The sequence below is a fragment of the Corvus hawaiiensis genome, chromosome 8 (genome assembly GCF_020740725.1).
Source record: "Corvus hawaiiensis isolate bCorHaw1 chromosome 8, bCorHaw1.pri.cur, whole genome shotgun sequence".
Taxonomy (NCBI): domain Eukaryota; kingdom Metazoa; phylum Chordata; class Aves; order Passeriformes; family Corvidae; genus Corvus; species Corvus hawaiiensis.
In genome coordinates, this window is record NC_063220.1 from 10,590,183 (window position 1) to 10,612,659 (window position 22,477).

Sequence of the window (22,477 nt, forward strand, 5' to 3'; positions counted from 1 at the left end):
GTGGGTCAAGAAAACACAACGTGAAATGCTACAAAGCAAGCCCGAGCTCCCACAACAGCCTGTGATTTAGGGATCTTCACCTCAGCCTGCTGACTCACATGAAAACTGCCTCCTGCTTTGATGTCGCTTGGATTTTAACACGTTAGACAATACAATTCAAGAAAAGAGTTTCTTCCTAGCAAAGACCACAACAGTTTAAGAGATGAGAACAATGAACGAGGCTATTAGAATATTTCCCTAATTAGCACTTTGGAACAGCTGATTGCATCCTTGTCAAGCAGAATTGACATTACTACCATAAGACACAAACTGTGTTTAAGATGCTCCCAAGTCCTAAATAAATAGATACCTACATTACATTCATCAGACTGTAAAGATCCAGAAGGGAATAAAACACTGGGAGCTGCCACCCTCCCACTGAGGTCTGATGCTCTCAAGCCTTCTTCCACTATCCAACTTTCCAAAGAATCTGTAGAAAATAACAACTTTTTAGTAGACAACATTTTCCAGTTTAGTCTATAGTTTTGAACTGCCATCCCTCTGCCACCAGCCTAGATTAAGAGCATGCCATAACTGAACATACTTTCTTATCTAACCAATTAATTAAAATTTGTTTCTCTTAGCTAATAAACTGGATCACAAATTAGCTGCAAAAAAGCCATGTACTTGCTAGGATATCTTTAAAGGAAATCTCTCAAAACCCCATTTGTGATGATGTACAATGACACATGTTATCTTGAATACAGAAAAGAAACAAAAGTGTTTTCCCCCATGTCAAGTGATTCAGAGTTAGTATAGAAGCAGAGTAGACTCTGTGGGCAAACAGAGCTAATATTAACACACAATGAGTAAGTTACTGCTTGTTCCCTAAGGGTCAAGTAGCTTTTATTCATCTTCATCTGCCAAAAAACACTACACAAAAGACAACTACCCACCAAGAATCCTACCAGAAGCCACACCACCATCTACCACCACCTCTCATATGGCAACAGGCATTTCAAAACATAGCTTGAAGAAAAGCCTGTGATGTAATGGGAATAATATAGATTGCATTCTTCTAAGTCAATACCAAAACAATGACCGACTCAGTTTTTGAAACAGCAGCACTATGAAAATGCAAAATTGATTTACAAGGGAAATAACAGCCAGAGGTTACTATGGCTGCTAAAGTTACAGGACATTTTTTAAAGAATTCATATCCAGTTTTAAAAAAGCTAGCAAAGGCAATTTAATGCACCATCTCAAAGTGAAACAAGTTATTCTCCTAAATTACATTTGTTTTTTTAAAGTATTATCATTCCAGCACCAACCAAAGCACAGCAAGGACAGCGCCGCACTTTTAACTGGCAACAATTTTAACAAGGGAAAAACTAGCGGCCTTTTGCCTTCTTTCAGTTCAGTTCTTGATCCATAAAACATTCCCCTTACAAAAGGAAACAAACTAATGCTGGCCTTTCTTAAAAGTTTTCACTTCTCATCTCTTACATGTTAATTTCTCACGATTTTCACAGCAAGTAAGAGCCTTATGCCAGGTCATTTGGCCTGTAACAAGTGGAGCTGAACAAAAGCAGGCGTGCAATGTCACCCCTAACATCACATGCAACAGGGACTGTTCCAGCACAGTTACACTGAGCCCAGCTCGGTTCAGCCAGCCCTGTCCAACAGCTCATTTCATAACCAGCAAAGGGTCGACACAAGGGCTGCAGTGCACCTTGCTGGCCGAGGCAGTGGAACTGCCCCATTCCCCCAAATCGCTCCAGTCCGACCACCCTACCAGCAATGCAAAGCCTGGGGCATGAGAGGCTTCACCTGGACCTCCTCTTTGGGTTACATGATCGTGGTGTACATGACAGCCTGAAAGCACCACCCTAAAACCACCTTTCCCTTAAATGATGTCAGCTGCCTCAATCCTCAGGCAAGAGTCAAGGATAATGACTGATTTAACCAAGAGACCATTAAATCCCCAGATATCCTAAAGCATAGCAGCACTCCATCTATTGGTCAGGAATTAAGGATGTGCTTAATCATCATCATCACCGTGCACTAACCTCTATCATTAAACACTCAGCCCCTAAGCAGCCCACCCCTTCCTGCCTGAGACTTCACATTCTTCCAGCAAAAATTAAACTCAAGTAATAATATCTTCTGGAAAACAATGCGAGTAACACTAGAAGCGTTAACACGACAACATCTAAAGTTAAAACTGGTATACTCTATTAGTCACACAATTATCATTTTGTTTCATTGAGAAATACATGCACTTCTTACTCAAAGCAGCATTGAGGAGCTTGTCTGATAACAGCCAAAGAGCTCATGCCGTTCCCTGGGTTGACACTTTCTTTCCCTTCAAGTACTGGATGCCACCAAGGAGGTTTGTACAATTTGTTCACACAAAATTTCCAGCCAGCAAGGCCACTTAAGTGACCGGGTAGGCAGTCCTGAGAACTCCCTGGTCCAAGGCAAACCCTGGCAGGGAGGCAAAAGGGAGTCTTTCACAGCAGAACTGCTGCCAGAGCAGACACGTGCAGAACCTGCCCCATCTTGCACTGCTCCCCCCAAAAGCCACCACCATCCCTTCCTAGCAGATCACACACAGCCATACATCTGCCACACCTGTGCTTTACTCCAGTCATCAGCAACGGGACCAGAAGGTAAGTGAGACAGCCTGAAGCTGCCCCAGGCACACCAAAACTCTTTGAAAGGCTGAGGTTACATTTGTCAGCTTCATTCCTCTGGTACCAAAGCTCATTTAAGCAGAAACTTCTCCCACACAATTCAGCAATTCCATACATTCATGCTTTTATAACCCTTGGCCATTTGTTTTTTGCCCAGATATTCACTGCCATTGATTCTATCTATTTGTATTTTTAAACTTAACTCCTCCACATAGTGGCACCATGTAGATGAGACACAAACCTACACATTTTTCCTCCACTTCATATCACATCCCTCCAGACACGAGTCCAGGACATGTGAATGAAAACCAGCAGATTCAGGCTCAACCTGCCTGTAACATAATGATGTTGAGAAGACAGAGGCAACCCACCTCCACAACCGGGTTGTTGCTTTTGAGGCATGCTCTACCCTCCTTACAGAGCCAGTCCAAAGCTTCCCTGACAAAATCACATCACTCAGCCATGCAGACCCTGCCTGCCCTGAAGTCTGCAGCGAACACTGACTGATAACTCCGCTCAGAATTCCTAAATAAGCTTTTTAATGCGAGATGAAAACTGACCAACACCGAGGAACAAACTCCCCAAAGGCCCCTCGTAAATCCTCATTTCTGGAGCCTAAAGTTCAAGGCAGCACTCTTGAATTTCCTCCTCGCTAAGACAAGCACAGAATGGAGATAATTCCAGACTGCGAACAGAGCAGGGGGCTGTGTGGCCACGGCGAGCCCGCAGCAGCGAGCGGCGCTGGGCTGATGCTGGTCACGCCGGTGGGTCCGCGCTGCCGTGACCGGAATGCGTGAGCCCGCACCGAGAAGCGCATTCCCGGGCTCTCCGCACCGGGATTCACGGCGAAGGTGGAGCTGCGCTCGACTACGAAACCCCCAAATAACGTAAATTTTAAGAAGTTTTCCGAGACGCATAAGGAGTCCGGAACCTTGCGGTGGAGCAAGAACAGACCGTAGTTACAACAATTACTCCCAAGGTTTTATTTGATTAGCGGAGTTTCGGAGCGGAGGCGCATTATTTAAAGCCCCGTCCTCCTCAGCCCAGCGCCGAGGCAGAACGACAGCACTGCAGCATCTCCCCCGGCGGAGAGCTGGCGTAGACCCGCGGGCAAGTTCCCCCGTGGCCCCGCGGCGGCCGCGGTCCCCCCGCACCGCCCCATCCCGCCGCCGGCCGCGGCCCCGCTCTCCCCCCGCAGCCCCGGGGCGGCCGCGGCAACGCGGGGAGCGCTCGGGGCCTCCGGCCGCCGCCGCCCCCCCTTCTCGACCGCGGCTCCGGGGCGGCCACGGCCCCGCGTTCGGCGGGAAGGGAGAGCCCCCGCTCCCTCGGCGTCCCCCTCGCGGTGCCCGCAGCCCGGGCAGCGTTACCTCAGCGGGCCCGCGCCTTTGTGCTGCAGTCCATCCCCGCGCCCGGCGGCGGGAGCGCCAGCACCACCGCGGGAGCGGGCGGGGAAAGGGGCGGCGCACTATGTGGCAGGAAGGGACACCTGGGCTCCTCCTCCCGCGCCCGCCCGCCAGGCAGGATCACTATCTGGCAGCGCCAGGGGGCTCGCCCGCCGCCCTTCCCCAGCCGCCTCTCGGCCAAGTTGGAATTACGGCCGCCTTCCCTCGCCCTTCCGCGGCTTCCAACTTGGCCGAGGGGCGGCGGCACCGCCAGTGTCCTCCGCCCCGGTTGCCCTCCATTGTTGTCCCCCGCCCCACGCCTCGGCTGTACCTGCAGTGCGGGGCTGGAGCATCGATCCCCGAGGGGCCATGGCGCTGGAGAGGGACTCCTCGATGGCCAGCGCACAGCTGAGGCGGCGGGGGGATACAGGGAGCTGTATGCGGGGAAAATGAATAAAGAACCCACGCCCCCCAAACAAACAACAACAACAAAACCCTGGGCTGGAAGTGAATTTTTGAGAAATTTAAGCAGTTGTTGGGGCTGAAAGGCGGTAGACGGCTTCTCCAGATGGCTCGTGCTGCTCAGGAGAAAGCTCTTTTGCCGAGAGCAGCCCTGGCTATAAAAAGCTGCACAAAATGCTAAAGTCGTCTTGGCAAACACTGTCCTTTCTTTCTCTCCTTTTTTTTTTTTTCCTCCCTGTTTTTTGTTTTCTTGGCTTTCTGTAGTTGTTCCGCTTTGCTGCTGAAATCATCCCTGTCTTGGTTCCCCACCCAAAGTTACTAGGTTTGTCAGTTTCAGAGCTGGTTTGGTTACATCTGAGCGGCTCTCACCAGACGTTTGAAGTCACAGAAGCACTGGGTGATAGTTCTCCTTTTTGTGGAAAAACCCCCTCTGTATTTTAATTCTATTTTAATTATATTTTTAATTATTTCTAAGACGCAGAAGTCCTCAAGTCCAACAAGTCCTCATGATCTAGGCTAGGAGTGAATTACAAGCAGGATCAAGTAGAAACTTCTTAAAATATGTTTGAAAGGCTTAGAAAGTCCCTTTGAAATCAGCACTGCTGCTTACAGGTGCTTACACACATTAGCTAACTCCGTGTAGGTTCAGGGACAAAACCTTTTAATTCTGGGTACTGCTTGCTTTTAAAGAGCCCCTCGAGGACTGTGGGCGTGGGGAAAGCAGCAGGGCTGGAGCAAGGGTAGGATGAAAACACTGCGTGCCAGGACCCCTTTCTGATGGAGCCACCAGAGAGGCGCCAGCCCGGCTGGCTGCTGCCACCACATCAGTGTAGGAGCTACAAGTCCATCACAGAAAGGTGAACAAGGGCTCTTGGGAGCTGGAGAGGACCTTGGAGAAAAAAGTGCCTGAGGCACCAAACTGGCCAGCCACGGCATATTTGATTTGAATAGGGAGAGGATGCAGAACATGCTTTAACTTTGCAAATGTATACACAGCACTGAGATGGCTCTACCAGACCAGACCAGCGCCATGGGAACCTGCAGGTAATGGCCACTAATAAGGGGATGAGGTGGTACAGCATCTGTTATTTAACATAGGACTTTTAACTATCTGGTGGTTGTTGGAAATTAAACTTACCCTGGGCACAGCAAGAATATGTAACTACATGTGGAGTGTGCTATGAAGGTTGAAGCAATTGGCTTTCTCCAATTTGCATATTTATTCAGTTTAACACTCATGCAATTAGTAGGGCTGTTCCATCCATGTTCATCCCCTCTTTTTTATTTCCTTTTGGAAAAAAATGGCAGCTGTATCATGTTTTAATAAACTTTGAACCGGAAAAGACCAAGAAATCTCAAACTAGGTGTGGTTTTGAAAGTCAGGGTGATACTGGAATGAGGTTGGTGGATTGGGACTTGCCTTGAACTCTGAGCTCTGGCCCAGACAACTGCTTAGCTAGAGAGGGTGCTGGCACATGAGTGATTGAATAGGAACTGGCCACACACAGATTTCAGCTGGAAACCAGAAGAGAGTTGTTAACCATTAGAGCAATCAAATACTGCCTTTTCCAAGGAGGGTATTTGGAACGGAAAAATTTCACTGCTTTTTAGTTGTAGTTTATTAAAGTCATTATACAATGCATTGTCTGCAGCAGCAGGGGACAGACTTGATGTCTCAGGAGGTTGATTTGAGTGCTAAGGTGCTGTGTGACATTGATCACACACCCTTATATTTGAATTTCAGAGGCAACAGTTGCTTATCCCAGCAGATGCTTTTCCTGTTTATTGTAGGGTGAGTTTTCTTCTCCTGGGCATGTAGATGAGTTTTAGTTTAGGCTTGAAAGGATTATGAAGCTGACAAGTACTCATGATTCAGGCTATAAATGGGTTACAAGCAGGATCAAGAAGAAACTTTCCTGCATGGAAGGGACTTCTCCCGTTAGTTCTGGAGCTTTTGTTCCCTCCTTCGAAACAACTGCCAGGTGCTCCTGGAGAGTCAGTGGCCTGGGCCAGTTCTAGTTAGGCAGATCGCTGTGCTGCAGCTCCTGCAGGTGATGCAGCAAATGGAGACCTCTGCTTGTGCTTCCTGTGGGCTCCTGTGGTGCCTGGGGGCTGCTGTGCAGACATCCTTTTGTGGAGTGGGACAGGTAACACCTAGAGCAGGGAGAGATGATAGGCAGGACTGTTCTTTTGGGGTTGGACTGTAGCTTAGCATTAAGAACCCCCACTTAACAAGTGAAACCAAACCCATAGTAAGCTGCAACAACAGTTTTTGGAGAGTGGGTCCTCAGACATACACCCGGCTTTGTTACTCTCTCGGGACCTCACAGTGTTTCTCTCTGTCTGCTATGTCAAGGAAACCCTCTGTGTGTACATTTCTGGCTAAATCCATGGGAAAAAATACACACAAGAGGTAAAGTGTTTCCTTTTCAGGGACCCAATGTGGCAGAAATTCTTTGCCACTCTTTGCCACTTTACATGGTACTGCAGCCTTTTCACCCTCGATAGAAGCCACGTGTCTAATCAGTGGACCTAGTTGAGCTGCTCATTAGAAACTTGGCCAAACCACAAACATTTGTTTCCTTGCTTTATGCCAAACTCAGAGAAAGGAGGAGGGAGTGGCATGGAGCTCATGTTAATGAGTTCTTCATTCCCCACAGAGAGATAATCGGAACACTGCTCGGAGATTCATCAAGTTTTTTTTATTAGCACTTTAATGACCTACATGTTTGGGGTTTTTTTGAGAAGTCACTTCAGCTAAGAGCTAGATAATTCTTCATTCAGCTGTGGTTTAGGAAGCAGCTCAGGGGACACACATGCCAAATTACTTTAGCTCTAGTTAAAAAAAATATACGTACCACAAGGTTTCCTGGGTGCCTCCCTTTTCAATCAAGGGCATTATGTCCTCAATCTGTCTCTTCTGGGTCACATTGGGGGGGGGGGGGGGGGGGGGGTTGGTTTCTTTTGTAATCTTTGCAGCTTCGTGAGCTGTACAGCAAAATGCCAAACGCTGGTGGTGCTGCATGTTCCCCACAGACAAAGGACTGTAACAACTCCCTGACCCTGGTCACTCTGGGAGGCAGACTCCCTTGGGAGTGATTAAAGGCATTTCCGGGGACTAGCGCAGGTCCCACACAACTCATCAGCTTCAGCGGGTGCATGAGGAGGGAAGTTGCTAAATGCTCAGAGTTGGAAGCTCTTCCATGTTGCTGCAGGGTGAACCTCTAACCAAGGGATTCTCCAGTGCCTGCTGAGGAGTCCCTGGCCCTGCACATGTGGTGGGAACTCACTGCAACCATCTACACATTACAGCTAAGGTCAATGGCAATGAAAAACTTTCACAGCCTTGGCAGAGGCTGCTCAGAAATTATCCGAAGTTTGGTATTTGCAGCTTTCCTCATGTAAGGAACTGCTTATGATGGCAGTCGATAATGGCAGCTGCTCAGGAGTCCCTTTGGTTTGAAAGTGAAGAGCTGCTGGCCTTCTGCTGTCACTCAGGAGGGCCATTGGATGGAAAATGCTGTAAAATCTCTTCCCATGCCTCCCCCGCTCCCCAGTGGCCAGATTTCCTTCTGGTCTTCTGGAGAGAGCTGTGAGAATATATACATTAAAGACAGTCAAATACTGCAGGATAACCGGGGTTATGAGAGTATTATAACGGGATACGATTTACTTTTTCCTGAATCAAACCCCAAGTGTTTCCTGTCAGACCTCAGTACAATGGGATACAAATGTACAGTCCATTACGTTCACATTTCCTCCAAACTGCTGTCTCTTTCCTTGAACACAGAGTACAGGAAAGGATGCTTTCTGCCCCCACTCATGTCTCTCAACTGACTTTATCTCATTTGAAAAGGGAGTTGAGACATTTAGCATGCACTGTCTTCAGTAGGTTGCCTCCCTTCTAATGCCTATTGCCTTAGGATGAGAGAGGTTGTAAACATGGAGGAATTCCTTTGATATCAAAGAGAGCTTCACTGGAGTAACATCAGCATGAATGAATGCAAAATGAGGTCCATGGGGAATAAAATGCTAAGCCTGGGGAAAAAAAAATCAAGATTCACAGCACTAGTCCAGAAGAATAGTAGCTCATACCATGTAAGAACCCCATAGTTCTCATTTCCTCCTTATCCCTTCAGGACAGGAAAGAACATCCTGCTCTTCTAATATGAACAAAATAAAAGTTATTTTTGGAAGGAAAAGCTCATGTTCAGCGCACATTTTTAAAAAGAATCACTAAGCTGTGATTCTGATGATGCATTTGGAGCACAGCACGTCCTTTTGCATCAAGAAACCCACGTTTATTGGCTCAGCACCATCTACACTCAGGGAAAAGGTTTATGTTGGTTGAACAACAAGGTAGGGATTCTTTGTCAGCACATTAATGGTGACTTGAACCTAAAGTGCCATCTCTGACATGGGTGTGCTGTCACCAGATACACACCAGCTGGGAAGCCCTGTGCAGCTGCCTGGGGGAGAGGAGCGTGGAAGTATGGGAGTCTAAGGTCATGGGCTGGTGGATGTGAATGTTGATTCAGTAAGTCTGAAAAAGGATTTCTGTAACTATCCTGGAGTTCCACTTTCTTCTCCATTACCCCAAGATGAATTTAACATAGGACGAAGCTAGAGCCACCCCCTGTCCTCAGTGGTGGAGTATCTTTGCATGCTGTGCTTGTTGTTCTATCTCAGAGCCCACAGAGGAGCATGTGAAGTAATTTCCTAGACAAATGCTTTGGAATTCAGAGCATCAAATCAAATTCAGAGCCGTTTGGGTCAACTGTTGCTTTTCACATTTTATGGATCGCTTGAAAGGACAGCATGACAATGAAATCAGCCTCAGATTTGTTAATATGCATAAAAAATATTAATTCATGAATAATGTCTTCTTTTGGATTTTGGTAAGTAACTGTCACTCCCAAAGCTTCTTAGGAGGCAAGTAAAATAGAAGAATGTGTATTAGTGCAGTACCTAACAATAAGGATAAACAAATTGTAGAGGAGTTAATAATTTACCAATTTGAGATTAGCAAACAGCTAATGTACTATAAAAAGAGTTCCACTTTCCCTTTAAAAACCATTCATAGAGTATAAGATTTTAGCTCCTCTCAGTGTCAAGGGCCCCAAATACCTAAGCAGACTCTTGGGAATGACCTCATCTGTAGTTTCTGAGTGTATTCCCAGGGATGCGTAATGCTAGAAACGGCTGGATTGAAAGCCGGGGCAGGAGCTCGCTGCCCCAGCACAGCAGGGCCCCCCAAATTGCAGCACGGGCCAGCAGTGCCTATAGAGAGCTCCTGGCACCCGCCTGCAGCATGCAAGAGTGTGCTCAGGACAGCATCCTTCTGTCACTGCAGCCATCGAGAGCAGGCTGAAAAAACCATCCAGAGATACTCCTATGAAGTCAGTGGATTACTCACATACTTAAAGCACTGATCTCCCTGGCGGGACAAATTGTGTTCCGTGGTTTTCATACGAAAGGATGTGAGATTGCTTCTGCTGACTGTCTCCATTTGTTCTCAGACAGGAAGTGGAGAAGGGCAGTGGGACCCATGATCAGGTCTGTGCAAACAGACACTGGAAACTCAAAACAAATCAGTCACAGAGGTATGTGGACAGAGACAAGAGAAGAGGAAAACCTTTGCTTCTCTTTGCCCAGCAAATCCTGGTAATTCTTCAGAATGTGTACTAACCAGCTCCAAGTCTGTCTCTTACCCTGTCATGACTTACCCAAATTGCAAAGTCTGTGGTTTTAACTGGGATATCTGAACTCTCTGGGACTCCACAGGGGAAAGATAAATGAATCTACACAGCCGACTTCAGTGTCACAGCCATTTTGCTGAGGGAGATAAGGAAATTGTGGAGGAGTAAAAGCACAAATTCCCTTTAAGAAGAATAATGTGTAATTCTACGTACCATCACTTACATACCAGAAAATAATACACAGATCCACTATCTAAGTAGAGTTCCAAATGCGTGTGTTATACAGCAGAAGAAGCAGCTCAAACTACTGTGAAGAAAACAGACCTTGGATTATGTAAAGATAGATGGTGAAAAGGTATCAAACATCCAGACTTTCCTAGACTTCACCAGAGTGAGAGACACATCAGTACAAATTGAGCCTCTGGCCTCCTGGAGTTCTGCAAATCATCAAAAAGGACATTAATGTCATTAGCAAAACCAACAAACGTGCCTATACTTATTACTTGTTTGTAATAAGATTTGGCTAGTGTATAATTAGCAGGCTGCAGAAGTCTTTTACAACCTCTGAGAACAATCTCTGCCATGCTGAGGCTCACCAGAAAATTCCCATTCTTTCCATGTAGTTACAACTTCCCCATCGGTTTCTACCCCATCAGATGGACTGACATAAGCATATACAACATGTCATATGAATCCATGTGAACTATATATATATATTTATATACACATACACATGCATTAGTTTGGTTTGATTATTTATTCTACAAGGATAATCTTTGACCAGGAATGCTTGTTTCCCAAGAGGCAATAACACTCTTCTGCCAAGCAGGACAGTGAGTTATCTTGTGTATTTGTGGTACATAGACAGAGGATTACCCATTAGTTGGCTTGAACACATCTCATTGTGAGTGGTTGATCGAGCTGGTTCTCTGCCCTTCTGCTACTTTTTTCTCAGGGCCTAAGCATGGCTGTAGTGAGTTATTTAAACAGGTGTCTAACTAGGGACATGCACAAGCCAAGGGAGGCTGGAATGGGACAAGTCATTGAGTAGCTGCTGAACTGGGGCCCTGATTTGGATCCCAGTGTCAGTTGGGCGATGGCAAATGGCACTGAATAAGGCTGCAATTCATGCCACCACTCTATAGAAAGCTAGGGGAACTTTAGTCTTAGGTTTAGGCTTGTATGATGCTGGATGGGAAAATGGCACACAAACGTTCAGCTGACACTAAAGCAGATGAGAACAGCGGTGTTGGAGTTGGCCCTCTGTCAAGCCAAACTGCAGCTACAGATCCAGCATCCTGCCTGGCTTTCAGATAGGAAACCAGCTCCAGACCTCGCAGCTCTGCTGCGTTTTTCTACAACTGGGGGCTTCAAAGCTGTTGAACGTATACACGAGAACCGGCTGTTTCACTTCCTTTTCCAACACCAGAGGTGTAAAGAGGCCAGCACGCAGCCAAGAAATGGGGCCGTGAGTCAGCTGGGATTTTCTGAGCATCTGACTGATAGATACCCTTGCTTGGATCGAGCACTCCAGCTGCTGGGGCTGGCTGCTGCTGCTAGGGGCCAGCTCTCAGGTTCCTTTAGTGTTCTCTGTGCTGTGCTCTGAAGCTCAGCTCAATGATACAAATGCTTTGGGAAGCTGGTGTGGAGGGACCTGTTTTGTGATACACCTTCTGTCCCTTGCACCAGTGTTGTTCCCCCCGCGCTTTGGGAAAACTGCTCTTGGTTTGCAAAAATGTGTAACTCAGATGTTGCTTCTCTGCCTTGCAAGCGGGGGCTTGGGACAGCAATGTGCTGGGACTGGGGAAGTGGTTCCTCCCCATCTCATGGATGAACAATACAGTCCCTTCACTTGTGATATTGTTATCAATGATTCAAAATGAGATAACAAAAATTCTTTCCATGCTGTGTAATGAGCTTCCTAGCAGAGAGATCCAGCTGCAGATAAGATACTCACGCTCTGATGTTTTCAAGGATTATCAGTGTAATGTTGGATGCTAATGGAAAGATAGCACTGAGTGTTAAAAAAAACCCAAAACAACTGCTGTAATAAAATAAGACTGTAATTCTGTTGCTGCTACAAACTTGGTGTACAAACATGGGCAGATCTTCAGGAGAAAACATCAAATTTGCATGCCCACGTATGACAGTCCAAGTTTTCCAATGTCCTGATGGATGGTCTTTCCAATCCCATTGCAGCAGGTATGGCCATAATTCATAACTTTTCTTCTACCTGGGTATTCATTTTCCCAACCCTTCACTAAAGTGTCCTGAGCCACTGATTTCTCTAACTGGATCCAATGCTGTGCTTTTGTTCCAAAGCCTGCTAGCAGACACAGGCAGGGAACGCCAGCTAGCTTGACTTACAGAGTCCCTCTGCTTTCTGGGGAACTTTAATTTCTCTCAAACTGGTGGTTCAAGACTAATGAACTGCTGTGAATACTCTGCTTTATCAGAGGAAATAGTTGGAGGCTGAAGTCTTGGTCCCTAACAAGTCTTTGCGAAGATATTAACATGTCTTGCCAAGACCTAGTAATTCCCTCGCAGCCAATGCAACATTCCTCAGAGGCCATAAGGCAAGACTCGAAAGGGGGATCATGTGGCTGGGTCCCAGCTGAATTAGCTACTCCAGAGAAACACCCTGAGTTTTTTGTGACTTCTTTGCAGACACAGATCTAAAGTAACAAACCCACCTGATTTTGGTGAATCCCTTCAAGACATCTATTCTCAAGATGTCTTATGTAAGAAAAATAAATTTTCAAAAAGGAAATTAAGAGCAGTCCATACAATGCTATAGCCATAAGAAAACAAGTAGACTTGATAATTGGGGTTAAAAAAAAGGAATTGGGGAAGAGGACATTTCACAGCTCTGCCTACAATTTATTTGCTTGCTCTCCTGTGAGGAAAGTGTCACAAGAAGAAAAACAGAAAAATGCTACACATATCCCCTGTAACTGATCATGAAAAATACTGTCCTTCTGGGAGCTGCTTACAAGAAGTTAAACCTGACTTTCAGAAGATGAACAGCAGGTTTTCAATTATGGCATTTGAGACCTCTGGAGCAGGGATTATGAGAAGATAGCATAAGTCAGATGGCCCTTTTGAGACGTGCTTTTTATTCAGCGACAGACAAGCCTTCACACTGGTACTCTTGCAAGCACTCAAGGTATGTACAGTAAAGGGCAGCACAAAGATCTTCAAACACGCTCCAGGAGCAGTGGAACGTGGTTTGGGCTGGGGGAGGATCGGTGCCTTGGATCTCAGGGTGTTACCATTGCAGTGCCTCTGCTCAAATGCCATGCAGCTAATTAGTTGTGGGAGCAGCCTTGGTGCCTGCTGGTTGGGTTACCTCTGTGCCACATGCTATTGCAGGGCTATTTCTCCAGCCTGAAGGGCAGTGGGAATTTTACCAGCAGCTTCAATGAAAACAGGCCAGCAGGCAGTGCTTTGCATCGGCTATGCTAAGAATCTTTACTTGGTTCGCCACTCATTGTTCTGACAGTTGTCTCATTTATTCACTTTTTACATCAAAATCCATTCGTCTAAAGCTTATGTTTAGCCTTAAGCTTTAGCATGTGCTAATAGTATTAATCATTCTGGAAATAGCTCTGTCTGCTCTGCTATCAGTAGCTATCTTGTTGACACACTGTCCCGGCTCCACATTGCTTCCCTGCTCTCTGGGGGTGGCTCTCGAGCAAGTCCACAGCAGGGAAGAGGGGTAGGAGGCAGAAGGAAGCAGAGGGGGATGCCCTTGGGCTGTGCATCCATATTTTACAGGCTGTGCCAAGGTGCATTTAGCTGCAGTGCTTTTCAGCCGTGGTTCTTTCTGGGGGGTCTGAGCTTCCCCTGTGCATCCCATCTGTCCTGGAGGAAGCATCACACAACAGGTTCGGGGTGGGAAACATGGTCTAGATACCTTCCAAGAAGGATCCTACTGTCCACAGGCATTAGGGGCAGATGGGACTTGCAGATAGGAGAGCCAGGTCTTGGAAGTGCTCTGGGATCCTGCAGTTCAACTAATTGTTGATGTTGCTGTGTGACCTGCCCATATGGTTTTGCCTTTTTACTAGCCTGACTTCTGTGTATGCATCCCTTCAGAAAAAGGAATGATATTCTGGAGGGTTTCAAAACCTGGCTATATTAAGAAATAACACCACATGTGGAATCACCAGCAGAGAAATTAAGACTAAAAACACTTTATTTTTGCTTTCTTATTAAAAAAAATGCTAATGCCCAGATTTCAGATTCTCATGGGTTTTATCTAATGGACAGTCTCCAAATAAAAACATCCTCTGGGGCAATGCCATGTTCCCTTCACAATTGCCTGAACCAGTTTTTCCCTCCTTTCTGATTGTATAATATCTCACAGCTAGCTATGGCAGTTGTGGAAAAATGCCAGTAACAGTAGTAAGGGTGCAAGTAACACATTGCTAACTTTTTTGCATACAGTTTAGCTGCTGAAAACCAAATGATGGCTACAAGCATATGACCAGTCACCTGCCTGCTTCCTGGCCCACAGCTTAAGAATGTTAAAATAGTACAAAAATATTTCACAGTTAATTAAAAATCTGACTTTTATGAAGGTCAATAGAGATGGCTCTGCCAAGGAATGCACACAAAAAAAAATTCCAGCACAATTGGCAAATCACTTCCCATGTCTTAGTTTCCCATTTTTAAATAATAAAAAGTACTTGCAGACCTGACTTTTCCATGATCCACAGCAGGTGCCAGAAGAACAAATTCCCACATAGGGCATTTGGTCAGGTAAAGTACTACTGTACTGCAAGTTGCACATGATGGAATAGTCATTGAACAGGAAAACATGAGGTCACTTTTAGCTATTGATAATTCATGGAAATGTAAAATACATGGGACATAAGTGGGAGTGGATCAGAATAGTGCTATGGTAATTTTCCAAGAAATGTTATGCTTTTATTCACAAATCAATAGACAAGTCAACAAGTTCATCTGAGATCATTGTGTGTCTGAGGTACTTCTGCAGTACTTTAATTTTAGAACCCTGGTATCCCATAGCAATGTCAAAATATTGTATTTGTAGTTGAAATTAAAGTAATTACTTGAGTTCTTCAGCATTGATCATTTATTTTGACTCTGTGGTCCTTGGGGCAATATTCTTCCTCCAATTCAGAGTATACTGTCAGCATTAACAGTGAATCATAGACAGGAGAGAATAATCAGCTTGCAGCTTCATCTCTTTTCCAGCTAACCTTTTGCCATGAAGCAGTTTAAAAAGGGTAGAAATGAAATTGAAAGTTGACTGAGCTATTTCATGGTTTTTATTACAACAGCAACAATACCCATGCCACTAAACAAATTTACTGAGAAAATTATTTTTGCTGTCAACACTACGGGGAAAAAGCCAAACTTCCCATTCAAATTACAGCAGTACTGCCTAAGCCAAACAAATTTAAAAAGTGAGGATTTTGTGATTTTTTTTTTACTCCCTCCAAAAATGTGGCGCATTTCTTGCATCACAAGCTGAGACATCCTATTCAGCCACATTGCTTTTTAATCTAACACTTTCCTTTACCTGTTGCTTGACATTAACCCATTGCTCCTCCTCTGGATCCTCTCCTCCATATCTGTGCTCCCCTTTCCCTTCTGCTGCTATGCTCTTTAAGTTAATATCACTTTTAAAAGTTCCCTTTTAATCAGCCCAGGCCTGCTGGCACGAGCTGTCAGCAGTATTCATTTCTCTAGGCTCTTGCCTTGTGTTGCATTGCCTTGGCAACAAGATTTAGCAGCAAGGCAACAGCCTTGAACTTGTCAGAGTCTGTTGCAACGCGCCGAGCATGTATTACTCTCCAGCACCTCAGGTTGCTATAACAACTACTAACAATAAAACTCATCTCCTGGCTTTTAAATACAGGAACTTCTACAGTCTGTTTCCTGGCAGGACTGCAGCAATATTATGTGATTCCTGACTGTGCTTGTTTTGTCTTCTCCTTCCTTTTTGCACATGATAGCAGCCTCCAGGAGTGAGGTGCTGAGGCATGGGAAGGAGCTCGGGATGGGCAGCATAGCCCGCGTTGGTGAGCATGGGCACTGCCAGTGCTGAGAGTGGGGCTGGGAGAACAAAATGCCAAGTGATCCCAGGGACAGTGCAGGGCACAGAGCCCCAGCAGCAAACACCAAATGCTCCAGACTGGTGATGCTCAGAACCTGCCTGCACCAGGCCTTTGGCTGTGGCATTTTGGTTTTTTCTCCTATTCCAGCAAAATATACCTTGTGTGAATGGTAATGGCATCCTGGGGAGGAGACTGCAGCCACCAGAGAGGCACTTTTGGTCTCTATCAGCACACAGCGTTTTCTCCCATCCTTGCAAATGCTCAGCTGGCAGTGCTGATGAGACTAAAGGAGCAGTCTAGTGTGGAGAGATGGGCAAGGGACCAATTACTGTCATAGGATCATATAATATCTCAAGCTGGAAGGGACCCATGAGGATCATTGTGTCCAACTCCCTGCTCCTCACAGTACTACCTACAAATAAACCATATGACTGAGAGCATCCTCTAGATGCTCCTTGAATTCTGGCAGAGTTGGTGCAATGACCACTTCCCCAGGGAGTCTGTTCCAGAGATCAACACCCTCTCAACAAAGAACCTTTTCCGAATGTCCAGTCTGAACTTCCTCTGAAAATTGAAAGTTGACTGAGCTATTTCAGTTATATTTCATATAACTTCCATATTCTCCTGTCCTATTGCTGGTCACCAGAGAGAGATCAGCACCTGCCCATCTCCAGCCTGCTGTGAAGAAGATGTAGCCTGCAATGAGGGCACACCTCAGTCTCCTCCAAGCTGAACAAACCAAGTTATCTCAGCTGCTCCTCTCAGTCTTGCCCTCGAGGCCTTTCACCATCTTAGTTGAACTCCTCTGGACACACTCTAATAGTTTGATGTCCTTTATATATTGAGGAGCCCAAAATGACACACAGCACCCTGCAGCAGTGCAGAGCAGAGTGGGACAGTCCCCTCCTTTGACAAGCTGGTGATGCTGTGCCTGAAGCATCTCAGGACATGGTTGGCCCTTTTGGCTGCCAGGCACTGTTGACTCGTTTAATTTGCCATCGACCCTAACCCACAGATCTCCTCCTGTGGGGCTTCTCCCCAGCCTCCCCTTCCCAAGCATGTACATATAACCAGGTCTGCTCAATCCCAGGTAGAGATGTTTGTACTCAGGTACATGTGCTCTGCTTAGCACGGGTTGTCATGACACAAATGTTACAAATTAAGTCTGAATCACTGGTGCTAAGTATTTAAAAAACCTTTTAGCAGAGACAAGACTTTTAGTGCCAGAGGAGCCCTTTATGAGGAACATTTTCAGTCAATTAAAATGCAGGGTGAGGATGCAAATTGAGCCAGTGCAGAATCAGGAACCATGGAAATTTCTCAGCAGTTCACCCGGTGCCCTGTCACACCTCCTTCCTGTGGCTTCATTCATGAGGACAGAGCAAAGCACTCATCCTTTTCCTGTATGTCACATCCATGAGGATCTCGTGCAGACTCAACATCATTCTCACTTTTCCATAACATGGGTCATGTTTCTTCAAAGGGACAGAATTCGTAACCCATGACGTGAACAGTGGGAAGACTTGTATAAGAATAAGCCAGGATACAGCTCATTTCAAGCGTGGTGAGGGATGCAAACAGGAACAGAAAAGAAGCAGCGGATCTTTTCTCCTTTATGAGTGAAGCTCAGATTCTGCAGCCAGGAAGCACTGCCTGTGATGCTGCAATTGGTGGGATGTGGGAGGAGGCAGAACTCTGTCTGAGCAAAGGTCTGCTTGTTTAAACAGATTTTATAATGTAAAAGTGGCGCTTTTCATTTTCTGCAGTTGCTGCTAGCTGAAGGACAGTGGTTGCAGGTGACAGGAGCTGCTGGAGGTCTGGTCACACTGCTTTCCACTGACTGCCTTCCTGTGGGGCCAAAGGCTGAGATCCCTCAGGGTCCCCAAGCAGAGAGCATGGCCTGGACCCACAGATCTTTCAGAAATGACCCCAAGCAGGACCCATGTGGGTAATGCTGATGATTAAAGAATCAGTGCAGGGAACTAAAGTTGCAGGCAAGGAGCATCCCTGGATATGCATGATCTTTCTACAGAGATGCTTTTCATTACTTCATTTGCTTTCTCGGGCTCCTGCTTTCTCCTGTACAGAGTTTTGAGTAAACATTCCCTGTAATGAGTTGCTAAGGGTCAAGCAGCCAGCCTGACAGAGATGGCCCAGCCCCCAAACTTCTCTGGAGCTCCTCATATTTCATGTTTCATTTGGAGAAAAAAAAAAATTCAGCCCAGGTTTTCTCACTCCTAATCTAGAGTTTTGGTTTAAAAGACAAAAACAACTAATCAACTATAATGAGCCTTTATTTTAAGGAAAACAGCTCATTTGAAAAGCCCAGGACTCAGTTCTGCAGTTAGACCTCAGGACAGCAGTGTCTAAAGGCCTGAAATGTCATAGATGGGGTCTCAGATGGTCCCAAATGTCTCACAGATATTGGCTGTGGATCACTGTCCCTTGGACATGGCAGTTAAGGAATGTGGCCAGACATCAAAGCAGCCAAACCTCAGAGTTTGGTGTAATGGGCAGGGCATGTGCCAGTGCCCAGGTTTGTGCCCAGGCGCTGATCACAGCCTGGGAATGCCTCATGGCAACAGCAGGTTTGTTCCCATAAGGCCAGGTACAGGACCTGGGCTACATTTTTAAGGTTTAAAGTTTCTACACTGAACACATGTCAAATGTTTAATCCCAACTTTTCTCTGCTTTGTACGGTTGTCTGAGACAGACAGTAACCCAATACTTTGTGTCTGGACTCCTGCACTCACTGGAATAAACATCTGTTTCTTGTACTGTGATTCATTTAATATATTATACAGCTTGGGACACCAAATTATTTCAACACATTCAGGCTCAAGGGATTTCTCAGCAGGTGAGTGGGCCTCGCTCACAAAGGCAGTGACTTCGGCTGGGAGCTGGGGCTTGTAAAATGTGGCCTCTTTATATATTTGTATGAATAAATGTCTATTACCCTGCAAATGTTAATTAGAAACAAAATCCGCTGACGATCCCAGATGCTGAACTGGGGTTAACATTGGGAGAAGTGCCACTATCCCAAGCCATGGCAGGAACTCACAGGAGGGCTCTCACTTGCCTCCCAAGCAGACAGGACCTAGCAGACACCTGGCTCCATTAGTTTTATTGCCGGAGCGGATAAGGAAACCTTGTGCAATAAAATATTTCCCAGGTGTCAGGCTGAAACACAGGCAGGTCATTGCACCCTGTTAATGTTTGTGCTAGCGAAGACTTTGAGGAAGAATGGCATCACAGGAACTGGATAAAGTCTCTGTTGTGCAATAAGCATGATTTTAAAATTTAAATATGGAATACATCCATAAATATATGCAATCCATCAGGATATACTTCCTTGGAAGAATGGAGTTTTATGCAGGCTGAACAAATGATCTCCTAAAAGCCCTCAGCACCAGTGCTGCACCAGTGACCACTGTGGCCTCTTTTGCATACATTAGATCTACCTTTTCCCATCTCTCTTCCTGCTAGAATGGACAAGGGAAAACTAAGGAGTCCTGGAAACAGCCACAAGGCTCAAATCTGGGCCATTTGCAAAGAGGCGAGTGCAGGTGAGGGGGGATGTGTGTGCACTGCTTGGTGTTGAAATGGAGCCAGGCAGAGAATGCAGCAAACATTTCGTTTTCGTCCGTGTTGTTAAAGGTTTACAAGCAAAGTCCTAACATCTGGTATTTAACTTAAAAGAGCAGACGTGGAATTACTCAGATATCTACCTGGCCTACTGCTGCCTCCCTTTCCTTTCCAAATGCGGCTGCTGGGAACCACCCAACCATGATCAACTTCCAGTGCTGGCCAGATAAATTGTCCTCCCAAGAAAAACGAAGATAAGATCTCTAGATAGGCTTGTTTCTTCTCTCCCTGGTATCTTTTCCCCCAAACACAACATTTGTTGTTGCAGTTTCTAGTTTCACTGTTTCCAAACATACAAAATTTATTTTAAACACGATCCAAGAGGAGTCATGCCACATGTTTGAAACCTTCATTTAACTCAGAGCTGAGAGCTGAAAATATAAACAGTTTTTTGCTGTTCTCAGGCCCTTCCTTGTCTTGGCACATTACAGTGCTGCTGTTATATAGTACCAAAACGCTGGCATTAATTGTTGTTAGGTAATTTTCTAGGGTGGAAATAGGAAAAAAACTGGACTTACAACACTTGCCGTCCCCCACATGGACACAGGTGTGCCCCTGGGCAGGGAGGATGTGACCCTGCCCAGTCAGCACAGAGATGTGAGCATGGCCAAACTCACTGAGGGCTTTTCTGAGTAAAACAATTCTCACGTGACAGTTTGCAGGACAGCCCCTGGAAACACAAACTCAAGAGGGTTTGTCCAGGCAATCCCAGCGCTCCCACACGGATGGGAGGGACTGTTCAGTCATGTGTCCAACCTTGTAAAAATGTGTTTTGGACCTGTGTTGGCAGGGAGGAAGTGATCCCACACTTCACCTCCAACCTCCTGTGTGTCTCCTGCTGTGTTTCACAGCTTGGAAACAGTGCTGAGACTGTGGCACTGTGGGGCCATGGCAATGGAAGAGCTCAGTGGTGCTGGTGGCACTGGCCTCTGTGTCGAGGACGCGGGGCTGAGGGCACCCTCTCAGCTGTCCGGTGGCCAGGAGATGTCCCAAGCCACCGGCAGACACCACTGGCATCCCCTGTCCTTAGTGAGAGCTGTGTAGATGCTCAGCCCCCTGCTACAAATCCCCAGTTTCTATTGCTCTCTGCCACAACGATCTGCATTACTTTGAGGGGAAAAAAACAAAGTTTTGGGCATAGACTGGTTGCTGAGTTGCCTTCTGACACCACAGTCTCACCAAGGTGCCAAACAGCATCTGCCATGAAAAGCCTGTGGGATGCTCGAGGTGGGCAGGGGTCGTTTTTGGAGATTAGATTGCAAAGCAGGAACCTAAATTTCACAGGTGCCCAAAAGAAGAAGGTGCAGGAAATGAAAGTTACAACCACAATAAAGGTATAATGGGTATAGGAGGGTTGATAAGATAAAGCAAGTTCTTTTAGGGCTTATTTCCTGGCCTTAATCACTTGATACAGATCAAAATTACAACAGTAAATGGCTCTGTCATTTGGTGAGGTTGGTCTCTGGGAATTTTGGTTGCTACTCTTCAGGTCTTTCTCCTTCACCCCTCTCTTTAGTTATCTGATGCAAAAGTGGCATTATAAGGACAGAAAATATAGTCCAATTAGGACAATTTAATCCAAAGCAAAGTAGATTGATGTGCTTCCATGAAAGATCTTTGCATCAGAATTTTCACCTTTTTATTTGAGGTCAAACAACCACTTAGAAAGGACAGTTTCATCTCTTTAAACATTTCAGAACATATATCATAGACAGCTCTTCCTGATAAATTAATTATTAAAGATTTTACATTATCTACATTGGCAAGTTTATTAGGACCACTTCAAAGCTTCTCAGAGACTCAAAATGCCCAGGAAACAAGCATCAAACATTTTGGATTGACCGGAAAGCTCACTTTGCGTTCTCTTATTTAACCTACAAGCCATATATTATTCAATGAAATAAATAGTGCTGCCTCCTCTGCTCATCCAAGCAAAGCCTTTAGCAGCAATCCACTGGCTCATTCAGCCTGGGAATGCACCAGCCATGGGCCATGTCTCAGCACCAGCCCCCCATGCAATCCAGACCTCCTCAGGGCTCATCCATGGGCTTAACACTGTTCCTGCTGGCTCAGGTGGTACTGGGATGCTTGCAGTGTTTAGACCCAGGTCCCTGCAGACAGACAGGACAGCAGTTCACCTGGCACAGTCACACCTCCACCTGTGACGTGGCTGTTTACTGCAGAGGACTTGTCACCAGCACAGGCAGGAGATGTCTGCAAAATGCTTTGTGGTCTGAAAATATCTTTTCTTACAAGATCATTACTCTTCTGGAATGAGGTTCTTATGCAGAATACCCATCAGTTTGCCATTATTAATTCTACCAGGAAGGAAAGCAAATTAGCCTAAATTTTAGTGCTCAACGAGTCAGAACCAGTTAGAAGTCACCTCTGGGTACAGAAACCTTAACAATATGGCTCTGCAATACCAGGCACTCAGTAACAACATAGAAACTCTTCCAGACATCAATATTTTCCCTTCTGTTTTCTGCTTCCTTTAGCACATTTTTAGGAGATGGGAATGCAGA

The 22,477-nt window shown here is 45.8% G+C and overlaps 1 protein-coding gene across 2 annotated transcripts in view; it reads right to left on the reverse strand.

Annotated features, from left to right (window-relative positions):
- ADD3 (adducin 3) overlaps window positions 1-4,137 on the reverse strand; it is a 95,330-nt gene extending 91,193 nt beyond the window's left edge. Inside the window, exon 1 of one of the 2 annotated variants that reach the window (XM_048310958.1) lies at window positions 4,043-4,137. The gene's annotated coding sequence lies outside the window, so the exon portion shown is untranslated. The remainder of the gene's footprint in view (window positions 1-4,042) is intronic. The other variant, XM_048310963.1, reaches the window with a different exon arrangement.
- Between the last annotated feature and the right edge of the window lie 18,340 nt (window positions 4,138-22,477).